Source organism: Dendrobates tinctorius, unplaced genomic scaffold, assembly GCF_039654945.1.
Source record: "Dendrobates tinctorius isolate UK_male_01 unplaced genomic scaffold, ASM3965494v1 ptg000187l, whole genome shotgun sequence".
Taxonomy (NCBI): Eukaryota; Metazoa; Chordata; class Amphibia; order Anura; family Dendrobatidae; genus Dendrobates; species Dendrobates tinctorius.
This window is the reverse complement of record NW_027361854.1, coordinates 1,192,602-1,205,257: the sequence shown is the minus strand read 5'-3', so window position 1 is coordinate 1,205,257 and position 12,656 is coordinate 1,192,602. Positions and strand designations below refer to the sequence as shown.

Here is a 12,656-nt window from a genome sequence, read left to right as displayed (position 1 = left end):
ATGTGAAAAATGTATATATTGTTAGCAATGGCATTTTTATATTGAACTTGACGGAAATGTATATAAAATTATATACACAAAAAATATACAAAGTACGGTACCTTTCAAATGCTTGGACACACCCATACATGCAATGGTTTAAGGCCCCGTCACACACAGCAATCTCGCCAGCGAGATCACTGATTTCTCGCTGTGTGTGACGGGGATCAGCGCCCCCCCCCGTTGATCGCTGGTCTCCCGCTGGCCAACGCGCATCGCTGCGTGTGGCAGCGAGAGACCAGCGAATTGCGACGCTGGTTTCTATTGTAAACATCGGGTATCCAAGAGCCGCGACTCCTGGATACCCGCTGTTTACCTTGGAAACCGGCGTACACGCTGGTTTCCAAGGTAAACAGCGGGTATCCAGGACTCGCGCTGCTCTTAGATACCCGATGTTTACCTTGGAAACCAGCGTGTACGCCGGTTTCCAAGGTAAACAGCGGGTATCCAGGAGCCGTGGCTCCTGGATACCCGATGTTTACATTAGAAACCAGCGTCGCTGATCCTGATCGCTGGGGCTGTCTATGTGACAGCTCACCAGCGATCAGCCTAATGATGTCCCAGCGATCCCATCATGTCGGATCGTTGGTGGGATCGCTGGGACATCGTTATGTGTAACGGGGGCTTTACTCTGTTCTTATTGGAATGTGCACATTGGAGATTCAGACCGAAGGCAGCAAAACTAGAAAAGCACATTTGAAAGCAACCAAAATCTGGGTATGTGCACAGACATCACTCATATTCTGCCTGAAAAAGTGCCTCTAAACCACTGTTTCTCAACTCCAGTCCTCAAGACCCACCAACAGGTAAAGTTTTCAGAATATCCTTAGTATTGCATAGGTGATAATTTCATCACCTGCTCAAGCATTAATTCCATCACCTATGCAATTCTAAGGAAATCCTGAAAATATGACCTGTTGGTGGGTTTTCAGGACTGGAGTTGAGAAACACTGCTGTAAGGCTGTATGCACACGTTGCGGGGTTTTTTGGCATTTTTCCGCTGTGGAATCTCCATGAAAACGCATCCCATGCAATCCTATGAGATTCCGCAATGCTGTGCTAATGCTGCGGATTTTTCCGCTGCGGAATCGCATAGCGGAAAAATACGCAGCATGCTCATTCTTTTTGCGGAATTGCGGCGAATCCGCACCCATAGGATTGCATTGAAACGCTCATTTTACGCATGTGGCTATGCCCACCATGCGTAAAGTGAGTGCTCAATATGCGGATGGTACCCAGGGTCTGGAGGAGGGGAGACTCTCCTCCAGGCCCTGGGTACCATAAAAAAATAAAAAATAGAGATATAATCGCCCTCCGGCGGCCCCCAAAGTCCTTCCTGCCTCTCCACGCTCCTGGCATCTTCCGGTCCCAGTGATGCTTTGCGCGAATCACCTGAGATGACGTAGCGGTCTCGCGAGCGTCACATCATCAGCAGTCATTCACGCAAAGTAAAGTCACCGCAAAAAAATATGACAAAACCAAACAGCTGTTTCAGGAAAAAGTTCACCAGATTTTTCCTGAATCAACTTCACTTAGGAAAACGTTATTGGGTCTGCCGGTGTCGTACAGGCTTAGTCTCCTTTCACTATATGTGACACTAAGTACAACACAAAGGGATAACTGAAAGGGAACCAAACACTAAGGAAGGGGGGAGTGGAGATCCCTAGACAGATCTAACGTCACTCTGTCTGCCCTATCATCCCTATATAGGTTCTGCACCTATCGCCGAGGAGGAACCTAATCCCTGCCTGACCCTAGCGATAATTCCGGCATCGGGAAGGACGGAATGACCACAAGTCAATCCCCACTAGCACTGAAGACAGATGGGATACACCAACAAGAGGGAACAGTTAGCTTGAGTAGACACGGAGAGAAACACAGACGTCCACCAGCACCACCAAGGAGGAAGATAGCCGACTACAATATTTTCAAACCACAACAGGGAACTGGAGATAGAAATTATCACCCACCCCCTCTCCAGGAGCAAGCTGGAAGTTCTGAACACCCCAGTCCGCGTGTGTCAACTAGAGTTGGGGGAGGTTGCCACTGTGTCCTAGATTCAAAAGGCCCAGGAAGAAATCTGCAAAGCAAACTGCTGAGATCTCCTTCAGTCAGATGCAGAGCAACAGTCTGCAGCCTCAGACACACCCGTGACACTTAGTGTGCACATACTTTGTGTTAAATTTTAAATTCCTTAAAGGACCCTCCTTTTACTCAAATTGTGGCTTTATAATCCCTTTGCATCCTCTCAATCAGCTTCATCAACTAGTCACCTGGAATGGCTTTCCAACAGTCTTGAAGGAGTTCCCAAAGGATCTGAACAATTGGTGGTGGCTTTAATTTCACTTTGCAACTCTCTTATTCTTGGTGACATTGCCCTTACTTAGTCTGAAATTGTTTTTGGTCATTATCCTGTTGCTACACTAATGATTGCCCAAGTAAGTTTAACCCAGATAGGATGGTATGTCATTGCAATTGGTGGTGTAAAGCCATGATAAATGTAAAATGGGTACTTTGAGGAATATAAAGTTTAACAGATATTTTAACTTGTTTCACATCTTTCTTTACTCCTTGTTTCAATATATGTTCTTTGTAGTTTAGGTACATTTACTCCGAAACTACAGTGAAAACAAGGAAAACCATTGCATGAACTGGTGTGTCCAAACTTTTCACCAGTACCGTGTGTGTGATATATAAAAAAAAATAACAATTGAGTTGGCACCACGGTTGTGAGCTCATTTTCGGGTTTGCCTCTGGCTTCTGGTGAGGGTTATGGAGCTGGCTGTGCTGACAGAGGAGTAGTGAGTTCTCTATCTGGACTCCCTCTGTTGGTGAAGAGAGGTAATGAAGCTGATCTAAATGGCAGAGACTGGCCACCTGAGGAAGAGGACTGAGATTGGACATCAGGAGTTTCTGATTGGATTTAAGGCAGCCGACTCCCTAGTTTCTTGCTGGTGATTTTTCCTGACTGTGGCTCCTGGTTTCCAGTTTGGTTCCTGCCTTCCTAAAGCTAAGTTTTCTCTGCTATTGGTCATATGAGTTTTTGTCTGGTTTACTTAGTTTTTGTGTTCAGCCAGCCCTGGCTGGGACTGGGCTGAATCCCCATTTTTGTCTCTGATCAGTTGATCTATTTTGCTCTGTCTTCAGAATATACCTGAGTGCTGATATAGTGATTTGAAGTCTAGCGACTTCAGGGCCTTTTTCTATCAGATGTGTTGGACATTATTTTTGGCAGGGTTTTTTGCGTGATTGCAGACAGCAGCTTTTCTTTCCTGTGCTTTCTAGTTAGCGAGGGCCCCATCGTTTGCTCAGCCTATCTTTCTACCTGTGTCTGTGTTTTCATCTTGTTTCACTGACAATACATGTTGGGGGCTGTCTATTGCTTTGGGGTCTGCTCTGGGGCAGTTTAGATTTTCCCTTTCTTTCTTTAGGCTTATTTAGTTCTCCGGCCGTGACGAGGCGTCTAGGATCACCGTAGGCACGCTCCACGGCTACTGCTAGTTGTTGTGGATAGGATCAGGGGTCTGCAATCCGCTAGTTACCAACCTCTCCGGTTTTCTGGAGTTAGCTTGCTTTTTGGTTTTTCCTCCTCGGTGACTCATTCATAACACACCACCTGCATTTTAAGGTAGTGCTCACCAAAGTACTTGTAAGACAAATGTAAATAAAAAAAGAGGACAGACACGTACAAAAGATTGGTTGCACTTCCTAAATGTTAATAATGTAAATCTTTATTCAGTAACAAACATAAAAACCTACACAAGGCAGATAAAATTGGCAGATTGAATATATTTCACCAGAAACCACTTCCTAGGCCAAAAAATTTGCCCTGGGATTCAAGCCATATGAACGGCATGATAACTATTAGAGCTATGTAAACATGGTGGTTATCTTGTGATAAGTATGAATGAACACTACCCGTAAAGTGATGTCAAGCAGTAGTCAGTAAAGAAAGGTGCAATGTACGTGTACAGACAGTAAATAATGCAGTATTAAAAGAAGATATATACAAGAAAATAAGCTATAACTATGTGCAGTAAAGTGACGTGCAGAATCACAGTAATTTGTCTCACAGAAAAAGTATCACATGGGAAAGAGGAGCCCATGCATATTGCCACAGGAGATGGCTTCCTCAGGGCTAAGTATATTTTCAGAATACTATTTTCATTTATTTATTCTTTTGATATGAAAATGAACAAATGAAAGTCGGGCATTGCTTTTCAACTGTGCTTCCACAGAATTTTAAAAAAATTAAGAATCATGAAATAGGCCTGGACAGAAATGATGTTGGGTAAAACCAGTGAGCTGTCTCCAGACCTTTGCAACCTTATTGTAGCAAAACATACTGATGGCATTGGTTACAGAATCATTTCTAAACTACTGAAAGTTCCAGTAAGATGGGTTGTTGCCAACATCTGTTGATAATTTTATGTCAATAGCACCTTTAGAAATATATTTACTCAGAAAATGAGTGACGTGTTCAATACTTATTTTATCCTCTGTGGATATATATAATATACACACTCGCGCTGCACTGTGCAGAAGTTTTAGGCATGTGTGGGAAAAAAAAATTCAAACTAAAAATGTTCTCAAAGATAAAATTATTAAGAATTTGTCAGTTTCAATTAATAAAATGTATTCACACAGAAACTGACACACGCATATATGGGATCAGTTGTAAGTACCTTAAATGCTTTTCTCTTTCTACTGTTGTAATCATGCTTTACTCACTTTTCTGGGCTCTGAATCAGTGATTTCTGGAAGTGATTTTTCATATACTGTATGTTATGTTCTGTGCAGATCCCAAAATAAGTGACGAAAGGATATTACACGTATTGATTTATTTTCTAAAGATCAAAAAGGTCCAAATCCTATTCTTTATTTGAAGGGATTATTTGAAGAATCATTGAGGTATTTTCAGCCTTGTTATCCTTTACATGATAAGATAATGTAGTGGTTTTAGCTCCTGGATGGGTCTGGAGTGCTTTGAGGCTGGTAAAACTGAATAATTTGTATTGGGAAACATGGTACATGTTCTGTACACATGGCTTTTGTTATTTGAATGTGATTTTGTTTAATAAAATTTTTTTTGATTTTATTATACTTCTGGTGGTTTTTATGTACTCCAATGTTTTCTAGTGTGCCACAATTATGGGAGTATTTCATCTGTAAATTTTGCATTTATGCATTTACTGTCGAAGCGAGGCTCTTGCCTTCCTCAGCCTTGGTATTTTGAATTGCTTATTTGGACTTTTGCTCTAACTACTTTTAACCATAGCAGGAGTTCTTGAAACCATACGGCATGGTCTTCTGGCCTCTCTCTATCGCGGTATCCCCGTGACAAATATATTGGACTCATGCTGCATATGGGAGGCTATGTTGGGCTTATGCTGTATATAGGGAGGCTGTGTGTGGGCTCATCTAATATATAAAGCTCAAGTGTGTGTATGTATGTATGTATGTATGTATGTATGTCCGGGATTGGCATCCGCACCGTCGCAACTACAGCCACAAAATTTGGCACAGTCACACGTCTGGACCCCGAGAGCGTCCTAGGCTATGTTGTGAGGTAAAATTTTAACCCTGCGCGTTCCAATTCACCAAACAATTTTTCCCCTATCTACATAATGGGGAAAAAGTGTGTGTGTATCAAGCCCCGCCCCTCATGATGTCATAATGGTTGCCGTGGCGACGCTGATGTCATCATAGGTTGCAAGCCCCGCCGCCCATTATGATGTCATAATGGTTGACTATGGGATGGAGGATGGGTATTTGGGCACTGGACTATGGGATGGAGGATATGTATGATGGGTATATGGGCACGGGACTATGGGATGGAGGATATGTATGATGGGTATATGGGCACTCGACTATGGGATGGCGAATATGTATGATGGGTATATGGGCATGGGACTATGGGATGGAGGATGTGTGATGGGTATATGGGCACTCGACTATGGGATGGAGGATATGTATGATGGGTATATGGGCACTGGCCTATGGGATCATGGATATGTATGATGGGTATATGGGCACGGGACTATGGGATGGAGGATATGTATGATGGGTATATGGGCACGGGACTATGGGATGGAGGATAATTATAATTTGCTATAACTAACCACAGTTATTTACTATGCCCGGGCAGCGCCGGGCTCTTCAGCTAGTACGGTATATAAGCGGATGTCAAAGTACATATTTCAGTTCAATATTAAGTGATACAATTAATATTGATATAAAATAATTACAATTAATATGTTAATATTAATTTCAACAAAAAGATGATTTATAGGCAGTAATTGTATATAACAAAGTAAGTTTATTAGAGAACAATTTAAAACCACATGCCAAGATATGGGGAAAGAAGGGAGTGGGCTATAGGCTCACCGCCATGATCATAAATCAACGTGCATAGCCAGTCAACAGACAGTACAATAACATATAAGAGGGGATGATGATGTGTCTGCTATGAATGATCAAATCAACATCATATCATAATAACATGGACAATTATAAATATAATAATATTGGGGCGGACGTGCAGCCCCCAGCTGACAGCGGTACTTCTGTGTTATCCCTTGGAGGTAATTTCATCATTAGGAAAGAAATTTTTTTCTGTTATGCCGTTTGGCTATATGTTACCTAGGGTACACAGGTGTTACTATCATAAGGAGATGAGGGTCTCATTTGAAATATTATTATATTTATAATTGTCCATGTTATTATGATATGATGTTGATTTGATCATTCATAGCAGACACATCATCATCCCCTCTTATATATTATTGTACTGTCTGTTGACTGGCTATGCACGTTGATTTATGATCATGGCGGTGAGCCTATAGCCCACTCCCTTCTTTCCCCATATCTTGGCATGTGGTTTTAAATTGTTCTCTAATAAACTTACTTTGTTATATACAATTACTGCCTATAAATCATCTTTTTGTTGAGCTTCATCTGTATTTTGTTGATGGGCGTATTTAATCCATATGCACATGACCCATGAGATTTATTGGTAAATATCATGTGTATTCGTCTGGTTTGTTGGTTATTAATATTAATTTCAGCCTATTGGTTAGGCCCGCTACAATGGTCACGGACTCTCTTGTGACCTCCCTGGAAAATTAATTGCCTACCCCTGAGCCTTTGTAAAGTAGTAGTCAGAATTTTTTTTTGTGATTGATTGACCAGTGCAATTACTTAATCTAAACACTTTTCAGATGTTGTGAGACCAACAGTCTGAAAAAAAGATTGATTTACTGTGTACTTTAACATGTTGGAGGTTCTTCAGGAAGCAAAGGGCAATCTATATCTCTGATTATCTGACCAAATTAACATATGGGAATCCAAAGGTCTCCAAGTCTGTTATCCTGTAAATGGAGAATTCGCTAGTGAAGGGGGTTTTTCAGTCTGAAAAGAAAAGTCTGTCAGTGTGGACTACCAAGTCTTGCCAGTCTGCAATGCGTATTCTCTTCATCACTTGTATTTGGACCGTGAGTGGGCGGTCACTGGACTAGATTTGCGTACTTGCAGTCACGTGCCAACTAGAATCTCGGCCTCTTCTCTCTATGGTCTATTGAAAGAAGTGAGTAACTCTGAGATGAGAATAACCTATTTAACCCCTTCCCAACCTGTGACGCCATGTAAGCATCATGAAAGTCGGTGGCAATCCGACCTGTGACGCCTATGTGGCGTCATGGCGAGATCGCGTTCCTGCAGGTCGGGTGACCGGGGTCACTGAAATGTCACCCGACACGCAGGTACAGGAGGACCTGTACTTGACCCCGGGAGGGTGGCTTTGTTCTCCCGTGGCTATGATCGCTGTGATTGGCCGTTTCACTTTCAACAGCCAATCAGAGCAATTGTAATATTTCACCAATGAAACTTGGTGAAATATTACAATCTTGTCATGGCCGATGCTGCAATATCATCGGCCATGGCTGGAGACTGTGAGCTGCTGCCCCCATCGATTGATGGCGGCGATCAGTTTCTTCCGGTAAAAAAATGGCGGGCGCAATATGCCCGCCGAGATCTGCCGGACGGCACCCGGCAGATTCCATTCATTCATTCCAGACCCTATCACGGTGATCAAAATATAAAAATAGTAAATAAACCCCCCTTTATCACCTTCTTAGATAGGGAAAATAATAAAATGTCTTTATTTTCATTTTTCCGTTAGGGTTAGGATTAGGGTTGGAATTGGGGTTGGAATTAGGGTTAGGGTTGGAATTAGGGTTAGGGCTGCAATTAGGGTTTGGGTTGGGAGTAGGGTTAGGGGTGTGTTGGGGTTAGGGTTGGGATTAGGGTTAGGCTTGTGGTTAGGGTTATGTTTAGGGTTGATATTAGGGTTAGGGGTGTGTTGGGGTTAGGGTTGTGGCTAGGATTATGGTTGGAATTAGGGTTAGGGTGTGTTGGGGTTAGGATTGGAGTTAGAATTGAGAGGTTTCCACTGTTTAGGCACATCAGGGGCTCTCCAAACGTGACATGATGTCCATTCTCGATTCCAGACATTTTTGCATGGCGCCACCATTGATTCCAGCCAATTTTGCGTTCAAAAAGTCAAACGGTGCTCCCTCCCTTCTGAGCCCCAACGTATGCCCAAACAGTGGTTTACTCCAACATGTGGGTCATCAGCGTACTCAGGAAAAATTGCACAACAACTTTGGGGGTCTTATTTCTCCTGTTACCCTTGGGAAAATAAAAAATTGGGGGCTAAAAAAAATCATTTTTGTGGAGAAAAAAATGATTTTTTTCTTGGCTCTGTGTTGTAAACTTTGTGAAGCGCTTAGGGGTTCAAAGTGTTCTCCACCCATCTAGATAAGCTCCTTGGGGGGGGTCTAGTTTCCAAAATGGGGCCACTTGTGGAGGAGCGCCAATGTTTAGGCACACACGGGCTCTCCGTACGCGACATGGTGTCCACTAACGATTGGAGCTAATTTTCCATTTAAAAAGTCAAATGGTGCTCCTTCCCTTATGAGCCCTGCCGTGCGCCCAAACAGTGATTTATGACCACATATGAGGTATCGGTGTACTCAGGAGAAATTGCCCATGTGAAAATGAAAAAACTGATGCTAAAAGGACATATGTTCAGATCTTTGGGGACATGCTGGTCTGCAAGCTGTAAAGAAATGTGTTCCTGTTTGTTTATTTAAATAATTTTTTTCATTTTTATTTGTGATAAACGGTGCGTTATTTTCAGGGCATGTTTAAATTGATATTTTCATTTTCTTGATATTAAGGAAAATTAGAAAAACAAAAAATACAAATACTTATTTCCATTTTCTTTTAATAGCACAAAGTGATACGAAAATGCACTATCCCCCTAATTTTTAGTCATTTTATACAAAGGATTTATAGTTTTGTTTGTTGGGGATGGAATAGAAGTTGTGATTTTGGTTTGTGATGTAATTTTTTTTATATTTTATACTATTTTATTTAAAAGGGAGATCTATCACCTGATTTTATATAACCAACTGTACACATTACTAAGATCTTAGATGTGATCCAGTGCACTGGTGTACTTACCTTGATATTCCATGCCAGAATGGCTGCACAATACTTTAGTTGGGTTGGACTCCTTAGTTGGGCCTGGTGTAATGATCCAAGCACAGAGTGTGAGCCTCATCACACCAAAAGACCCATTTAATAATGTATGCAGCTTGTAATGGGAAACTTGGTAACAGATCTGCTTTAATACTACAATATTTTTACTTATTTCCCCTGTAATTGGGGCTGATGTATTTGCTAAAACCCATTTACTCCTTCTGCTTTCTGACATGTGGCAATCGTGTGATTGCAGGGACTGGCGCAGGACGCATCATGACTTCTAGGTAAACTGTATACACTGCACACAGTTTCCAAAGAGCTACAGCTCTCCAAAGACGTTCAGAAAAGTGGTCCAAATGTGTTGAACTATTCAACTTTTGTCTTGCCGTTTTTATGATTGCCCATCATTTTTTTAATAAACTAATGGGTTTTCTTTGAAAACTGTAACATTTTGTGGGTGATTCTAAAAATTTTCAACAGTTTTTTGGGGTTTTTTTTATACATTTTTTTTTAATCAATATATACTGTATTTTCTAAAACAGATTTATCTTGTACTTGCAGATTTAAGAAAAAATTCAAGTCTTCACAAAGTCAAGATTCAGCTCACTGTATACCCTGGGGCAAGAAGAGGCACAAGCGAATCTTACCTTCATTACAGATTGGTTTTCTCTCTGTAATTGACATTTAGGAGAACATTGTTTGGGGGAAGCGCTATTAACAAAGTATGTAAATGTATGCTGAATAAGAAAATGCTTTAATGAACGAATGAATGTTCATATGAAAATGAGGAATTGCTTAATGAGAATAACATCATTACCAGAAATCGTAACACCGTATGATGAAATTGTAAACTGACTCTTTTAAAAGGGCTTTATTGGTTATAAACTGTTAGGCGCGTATTTATATGCAATAGATGACAGATATTTTTAAAGTATTTATACACATTGATTGTACAAATTATACATACTTGCCTAAAAATGACCAAATATGTAAATGTCTCTCCTAAATAAACTGCAACCTACAAAAACCAGTCCAGAGTAACAACGCCAATATAAAACATTCAATCATTATGTGTTATAACATTCTGATAAAAATATGCAAGTAAAAAAACAGATAACGTCATACAGAGGCAGGGGCCACAAAGGATACCCTATAATCAATTACGAATATTCCTCCTAAATAATATGATGTAATATCAATACATGCCTTATTCGGCCCACCTACTGCATAAGTACCATTAAATCTATGAGCGTTATAGATGAATAATATGAATGCATTTACATCTAAAAAAAATCTTTAATTAGAGCAATATGTAGCTATAAATGTTGCAGATGATCAGGAGTTGAGCCAATCAAGTATGTGTAACAATATAACACTGGACATCGTCTTAAGGGGGCTTTACACATAGCGATATCGCTAGCAATATAGCTAAAGCGTCACCGATTTTGTGACGCAGCAGCGATATTGCTAGCGATATTGCTACATGTGATACAAACCTCCGACCGGCTCCCCCGCTGCTCATCGCTGATCGTGCGAGATCGTCCAGGTCCATTTCTCGTCGGCTGCTTCCTGCTGGGCTTCCTGCTGGCGCCGACGAGCGACACGTGGATGCGGGCGGGAGGACGTCTTCATCGCCGCGTCTGAAAGGTAAGTAACGACCACTGCTGCGTCGCTACATCGCTGTGAGATCTGCCTGTTTGGCAGCTCGCTAGCGACCATTTAGCGATGCACCAGCGATCCTGACTGGGTCATATCGTGGTCGGGATCGCTGGTGCATCGCTAAATGTAAAGGGGGCTTTACTGAAAGGTATTACTCATTAGGAGTGTATGCAATTCTAAATATAGCTCAGGGCACAGTCCATAAACAATAGTGGTGCACAACAACTATGCAACTACATAATGTGAACATTATCCTACATTAAAGTATTAACCCAAATACGGACAAAATTAATGAATAGATCATATATAACACTATTATCAGATGAATCCCAAAAGATGGGCTTACACATACAAGTGAGAAATGCAATCAAAGCACATATAAACAAAGAATATATAAACCTGTGGGGACCCTGAAGGAAATACCCCCGATGCGCACTTAGCTTGTTGTTTCTTCCAAGGGATAAATTTAGGAGGATATTTTTTGGGGGGAAGCGCTATTAACATTCCTTCCCTATTGTTAGGGCCTTCCTCTCCCCTTTACCATCCCGTTGTGTGTGTGTGTTGTGTCGTCTGCTGGACCCACCCCTGTTGGATCATGACATTTTTACCAACCATTAATATTTTCCGGGGAACCCATGGCTCAAGATGTGGCTTTTGCTCGCCTGATGCAGACCCTCACGGATGAGGTTACAGAGTTGTGGACTCAAGTTGTGCAGCAGTTTCAGCAGGTGTTGGGGTTCTTGGTCTTGGCCCTTGGCCATACTCAACCGGAACCCAAAATATCTCTACCTGACAGGTTCTCTGGAGGAAGAGAGAAATTTTAGTCTTCAAGGAAGTCTGTAAGTTATATTTCAGGCTTTGTCCTTGTACCTCAGGGAGTGAGGAACAGTATGTGTGGATTATAGTCTCCCTTCTCTAGGGTGATCCCTAATCCTGAGCCTTCTCCCTGCTGACAGATTCACCATTTTTGCGGTCAGTGGATGATTTTTTTCGCGACATTGACGCTGGTGTATGCGGATACTGATGGCATCTCCCTGGCTAAGTCCCGACTCTGTAAGATCAAGCAGGGGGACCAGCCGGCTGAGTAGTACTGCTCAGAGTGGGCCACTGGCACTCAGTGGAATGACCCTGGTTTTAGGAGCCATTTTTGTCAGGGTCTGTCAGCTAGGCTTCAGGATACTCTTGTTCATTATGCTACTTCTCGGTTATTGGAGGTCGCCATGGCCCTTGCTATCCGGGTGGATAGACGCCTCAGGGAGAGACATACACCAAATCTACCCCCTGTTGTTCTTTCTAGGGAGAAGGACACACTGGTGCAGACGGATGAACCCATGCAGGTGGGAGGAGAATCCTCTCAAACTAGTTTGCCTGCGGTTTGCCGTGGGACAGGGGCATGTTTTTTCTGCTGTATG

At 42.0% G+C, this 12,656-nt stretch overlaps 1 protein-coding gene across 11 annotated transcripts in view; it reads left to right on the top strand.

Annotated features, from left to right (window-relative positions):
* The window catches only part of DGKA (diacylglycerol kinase alpha), a 339,192-nt gene that overhangs the window by 157,235 nt on the left and 169,301 nt on the right, over positions 1–12,656 (top strand). For 8 of the 11 annotated variants that reach the window (XM_073552212.1, XM_073552211.1, XM_073552216.1 and 5 more), the window contains one exon: positions 10,147–10,307. The gene's annotated coding sequence lies outside the window, so the exon portion shown is untranslated. Of the gene's footprint in view, positions 1–1,749; positions 2,478–10,146; positions 10,308–12,656 lie in introns of all 11 variants that reach the window. The other 3 variants (XM_073552217.1, XM_073552214.1, XM_073552215.1) reach the window with 1 other exon arrangement.